General features: G+C 49.1%; 1 protein-coding gene across 1 annotated transcript in view; it reads left to right on the top strand.

The window, feature by feature from the left end:
- Positions 1-6120, top strand: part of ANKLE1 (ankyrin repeat and LEM domain containing 1) — a 33936-nt gene that overhangs the window by 664 nt on the left and 27152 nt on the right. The gene's annotated exons all lie outside the window — the stretch shown is intronic.

Genomic DNA, 6120 nt, shown 5'->3' with positions numbered 1-6120 from the left:
ATCCTAGCTCCACCTACCTCACAGGGTGTCTGTTGTGGGGAGAGGCAGGGAAGGAAGGCAGTGGACTCTAATCCAGAGAACCAAGTTTGATTCCTCCCCCCTTCACCTGAAGCCTGCTGGGTGACCTTGGGCCAGTCACAAGTTCTCTCAGAGCTGTTCTCTCAAGAGCAGTCCTCGAAAGAGCTCTCTCAGCCCCACCTCCCTCACAGGGTGTCTGTTGTGGGGAGGAGCGGAAGGGAAGGGAGTTTGTAAGCCGCTCTGAGACTCCTTCGGGTAGTGAAGGGTGGGGTATAAATCCAATCTCTTCTTCTTTATTTTTTTTTTTGGGCCTCTTTTTTCTGTAAAGGAAGCCTACAACTGCAAAAAAAAAAGCACTACCTTCCCCCCCCCCATTTTTTTTTGTAAAAGAAATCCACATCTTGTGATGATGATGGTCGCTTTGATGTGCAGAAGTGAACGCTTTATTATTTATTTGGAGTTTCCGTTTGCAAACGGAACCCTCTTCCGCGGACAGAAACACACCCGCCCTGCGAAGTCTGCCTAGATTAGTATTTGTGAACCGCAACCTGTTTTGCCAAAATAGTTTTCATCTTTAAAGGTCTTGTGTTTGGGAGGCTGGCCAAGCCTTGGGATTCCTTCTCCGGGTCCGTCGGCTGGGAACGGGGTTCCTGAGCATGAACAGAGTGTGTGCCTTTCACCTCCTCAAGGTCATGTAGGAGGGTATCACCCGTGGATAAGGACATGGCGGCAAAAGGCAGTGGCGGGTCACATCCCCACGCTGTCACTGCAGCTTGCCAGTCACGCTGCCAGCCTAACCTACCTCACAGGGTGGCTGTGAAGACAAAATGGAGGACTGCAGGGCTATTTTGGGGCAGGAACGCACAGAAACGGAGTTCCGGCTGGCTTCCGAGTTGGCCACGCCCAGCAGGAACTCATTAGCATAACAGGCCACACCCAACCGCAGAAACTCATTAGGATTGGCTACAATTAGGGGTGTGTGGCCTAACATGCAAAGGCGTTCCTGCTACAAAAAAAGGCCCTGGGTTTGGACAACAAACAAGGTCAACAGAATAAGGAGCAAAAGGTGGGTGTGGCTGGATGACCACACCTCTGGTAACATGGGGGTGCGGCCTAATATGCTAATGAGCTGTGTTGTCAGGGGTGTGGCCTAATAGGCTAACGGGTTGCTGCTGTTGGGTGTGGCCTATTATGCTAATGAGTTCCTGCTGGGCCTTTTCTACAAAAAAGGCCCTGGAGGACTGTAAGACGTTTTAGAGCCCCATCAGGGATGTGGCCAGGATTTTTGACTTTGCGGGGCATTTAAATAAGTCGGGGGGCACCCCCGTAGACACTGCTGGCGGGCCAGGCAGGGTGACAGCTTGGCTCAGTGCAAAATTTTTTTAAAATAAATCGGCTGGATGGGGAGTCGGGGGGGTGGACAGCGAGTCGGGGGGGCAGCCCCGATATGCCCCCCCCGTAGCTATGGGCCAGATCCCCATTGGGGGGAAAGGCAGGGTATACCACTGTGCTCAGGAAGATCATTGAGTGGCAAACTGTCTGGTGGTGTGGTATTTTCCAGCATGCCCTCTTATGTATCTAATGTATCAGCACTAGCACTTTATGAGACTCTTGTTTTATTGTAATTGCATTTCAAACTGGTTTTATGTGAATTGAAGCTGCCTGGCCACGGCCACTATAGCGAGGTATACAGAATCCGATGACTCCGATAAGGTGCTAGAGGAAATTGATACTGCATGTAGGATGAATTCGTCATATGCCAAGAGAAATCAGCTTCCAAGAGAGGTCCATGTGAGATTTCACAAGAGAACAATAAGAGAGGAAATTCTAAAAATGTCAAACAAAACATTGTACATAGACAATAAAGGAATAAAGGTTTTAAAGGAAACTCCCTGGAGAGTTAGGGGAAAAATTGGTCACTTACAGACCAATTACATAAGCTGCCCTGAGCCCGCTCGCGGGGAGGGCGGGGTATAGATTAAATGAATGAATAAAATAAAATAACAAATAAATATAAATAAAGCCAATAAATGAATGCGGTACCTTGTAATCTTTACACCGGCCCTGCAAGATAAGCCAGCGTTACAGCAGAGAGACTGAGGCTGAAGCGCAGAGACTCAACGAAAGGCAACGAAAGAGATTTGAAATGGGAAGGGCCTCCTGGATTGAAGCGCCATCTGTTAGTTGATATGCTGTATGTCCGGGTTGTCTTTCTTTCCTTTACTTATACCCTCCTTTTCTCCCCAAACGGAACCCAAAGCGGCCTACGTAATTCTCCTCCATTTTATCCTCATGACAACCCTGGCTGAGAGTGTGAGAAGGTTTATGAAAGGAACTTCCACACCATTCAAGCCTCCTCTCTTCTTCAGGGAGATAATTTTTTAATCATAACCAGCTCACGTTGTACAAAGGATGTTCCAGTTTGGGGAACTGGGTTTGATTTCTCCACTCCTCAACATGCAGCTGCTGGTGTGACCTTGGGTCAGTCACAAGTTCTCTCAGAGCTGTTCTGGAAAGAGCAGTTCTCGAAAGAGCTATCCTAGCCCCACCTCCCTCACAGGGTGTCTGTTGTGGGGAGGGGAAGGGAAAGGGATTGTAAACCGCTCTGAGACTCCCTCGGGTCGTGAAGGGTGGGGTATAAATCCAGTCTCTTCCTCTTTATCTTCTTCTGCCCAAGACAGTAAGTCTGTCTTAGTATCCTTTTGTCACTATTAGTTGTATTTTGGTTTTCTGTTGTTTTATTCATTAAAATATTGATATCTGTCTTTTCCTTGTGGCTCAAGGCAGCTTATAAATCATAATTTCAAACCTCACAATTTAAAACGAGCAAAGTGAAACCCCAAGTAACAGCCCTCCCTTCACAGGATACTTGCAGGTTATACATAAAATGTACCTGTAGTGTCTCCTGAGAGTTTTTAAAGACAATACACACACACACACACAAAAAAAACCCCAGAGCCCATCCCACAATATGGGAGCTACTGTGGAGAAAGTGTGGGCTTTGGTTGATGCCAGGCAGGCAAACTTCAGTGTAGAAACAGCCATGGAGATATTAGATTGTCTCTTGTCGTAACCTTTTCCCCTCCCCGCCTCTTGCATCTTCTTCCTTTGCTTCACGCAAGATGGAATTTGCTTATAGGATTCTCTGCTGCTGGATAGGGCAGTAGCCACAGTCCCGAGTGGCTTTAAAAGGCACTTGTACAAATTCACAGAGAAGGAGAGGCCTGGCATTAGAAGAAGAAGAGGAGATTGGATTTGTACCCCACCGATCAATACCCGTAGGAGTCTGAGAGCGGCTGACAATCTCCTTTCCCTCCCCCTCCCCACAACAGACACCCTGTGAGGGAGGCGGGGCCGAGAGAGCTCTTTCGAGGACTGCCCTTGAGAGAACAGCTCTGAGAGAACTTGTGACTGACCCAAGGTCACACCAGCAGCTGCATGTGGAGGAGTGGGGAATCAAACCTGGTTCTCCCAGATTAGAGCCCGTGCTCCTAACCCCTACACAGAATTTAGCCATAACGGGGGTGGGAAGTGCCGTTAAGTCGCACCAGCTTGCGGCCACCCCTGCAGGGTTTTCAAGGCAAGAGGCCATTGCCTGCCTCTACGTAGCAACCCTGGGCTTCCTCGGTGGTCTCCCATCCAAGTTCTGACTAGGGTGCACCCTGCTTCACTTCCCATATCTGATGAGATGGGCCTAGCCTGGGCCTTCCGGGTCAGATTGGCCGTAATAATGGAACCTCCATACACAGATGCAGTCTACCTCTGATTATCTTTTAGAGAGGAGAAGGCTGCAGCCATTCTGCCCTTCTTGTTTGCTTCCCATATCTGATTGGCCGCTGTGAGGGACCATGTACTACACTGGATGGATCTTTGTTCTGATCCACGAGGGCTCTACAGCTGTTCTGTGACCAGAAGTTCCAGATAATAAGAGGCCAAAGCAAGTATAGCCTCTAAGTAATTGGAAGCAGTGTTCCCTCTAAGCTGAGTTAGTGTGAGCTAGCGCACCATTTTTTAGCCTCCGGCTCACAGATTTTTGACTCAGCTCAGGAAAGATGGCTCCAGAGCAAACTAATGTAGGCAGTAGCCAAATTGGCCGCTCACAACTTTAATGCCAGGAGCTCGCAAGGTAGAATTTTTGCTCACAGGACTCCACAGCTTAGAGGGAGCATTGATGGAAGCGGTGGCACTTCTTCTTTTTAAACAAAGCAAGACCTTGCCTTTGTGTTCTGATTCATATCCTAAGGTTGTCTGCCCCCCCCCTTTCTCCGTCTTTACCGAGGCATATCTGGGCATGCAGCGAGGGATGTGGTTTCCGTGCACGTTGGGCTTTCGTTTACAGTGTCTGAAACTTGGGCAGCTGCAGTGCTTTGCCCGAACATGTTATAGAAATATAAAAATCGTACTGCAGGGTTTACAGGACCTTTTACCAAAGCCTAGAATAGAGTTCAGTTTAAGTCTGTTTGGACTTCTTGGGTCTGTGGGGTTTAGAGAGGTGAACATGAGGCAAAGAATTACAGTATCATATGATTCCTCGGGGACCAAAAGACCAATTAGGTAAACTCAGCCTGGTGCTGCTTTTCCTTGAGAGCCAGTTTGGTGTAGTGGTTAAGTGCGCGGACTCTAATCTGGGAGAACTGGGTTTGATTCCCCACTCCTCCACTTGCAGCTGCTGGATGACCTCGGGCAAGCCGCAGTTTCTGTCAGAGCTCTCTCAGCCCCCCCTACCTCACAGGGTGTCTGTTGTGGGGAGGGGAAGGGAGTTTGTCAGCCGCTCTGAGACACCTTTGGGTAGTGAAGGGCGGGGTATAAATCCAATCTCCTCTTCTTCTTCTCCTTCATGTGGCATATTTCCCTCTATTTATTTATTTAAAACATTTGTTAGCCGCCTTTCTCCGTTGCGGAACTCAAGGCAGCTTCCAGTATGAATAGAACATTATGAAAACAATGAAAACAACAGTAATAAAACCTGTAAAAGTCACAAATCAAAAGTGTTAATTAGGACTGCCTATAGTAAAAGCTAGGGAGCTGCGGTGGCTCAAGTGGTGAACACGCTGAACTGCAGGCTGTGGAAGGTCAGTAGTTCAGCAGTTCGAGACCCGAGTGTGCCGCATGACGGAGCGTCTCTGGCCCCAGCTCCTGCCAACCTAGCAGTTCAAAAGCAAGACATTGCAAGTAGATAAATAGGGACCACTTTGGTGGGAAGGGAACAGCGTTCCGTGCGCCTTGGTGTTTAGTCATGCCGGCCACATGACCACGGAAACGTCTTCGGACAGCGCTGGCTCTCCGCTTTGAAACGGAGATGAGCACCGCAACCCTAGCGTCGGACTCGACTGGCTTTCGAGCAAGGGAACCCTTTACCTTTACCTTTATAATAAAAGCTAAAGTTTGGTGTGGTGGTTAAGAGCCACCTTGGGCCAGTCACAGCTCTCTCTGAGCTCTTCTCTCATAAGCAGTCCTCGAGAGAGCTCTCTCGGCCCCACCTACCTCACAGGGTGTCTGTTATGGAGAGAGGAAGGGAAGGAGATTGTAAGCCGCTCAGAGACTCCGAGTGAAGGGCAGGGTATAAATCCAATCTCTTCTCTCTCTCTCTCTGTTCTCTCTAAATCAAAATGCAGTCCTAAATAAAACCGTCCTCAGTGGCCTCCTGAAGATCAACAATGAGGGGTCCAAGAGCACCTCTCTAGGGAGGTTGTTCCATAACTATGGGGCCGCCACTGAAAAGGCCGTCTCTCATGTCTTTAATCGGCAGAACAGTCGGGGGGGTGGGGGGCGTCTCTCCGTCTGATCTTGATTTCCAGGCAAGGGCCTATAGGAGAAGATGGTCCTTCACAGGGGTCGTTTCATAGAAAAAGAGGTGCAGGAGCTCATTAGCATAACTCATTTGCATAACTCATTTGCATATGCCACACCCCCTGACATCACCAGAGGTGTGTCAGAAGGCAACACCCACCGCTCAGGCTCCACTGGACTGTTTTGGATTGCTAGCTATTGGGGGGTGGGGGGGAATGTGCACATCTGTCCTCGCAGAGGAGGGAGAGCTTGTACCTGAATAGAACTTGGTCTTAAAGGTGCCACTGGACTGTTTTGGCCCAGGGGGTCCGG

This window comes from Gekko japonicus, unplaced genomic scaffold (genome assembly GCF_001447785.1).
Source record: "Gekko japonicus isolate JY-2015 unplaced genomic scaffold, Gekko_japonicus_V1.1 scaffold3555, whole genome shotgun sequence".
Lineage (NCBI taxonomy): Eukaryota > Metazoa > Chordata > Lepidosauria > Squamata > Gekkonidae > Gekko > Gekko japonicus.
The sequence above is the reverse complement of the archived record's forward strand: the minus strand, read 5'-3'. Positions and strand labels throughout refer to the sequence as shown.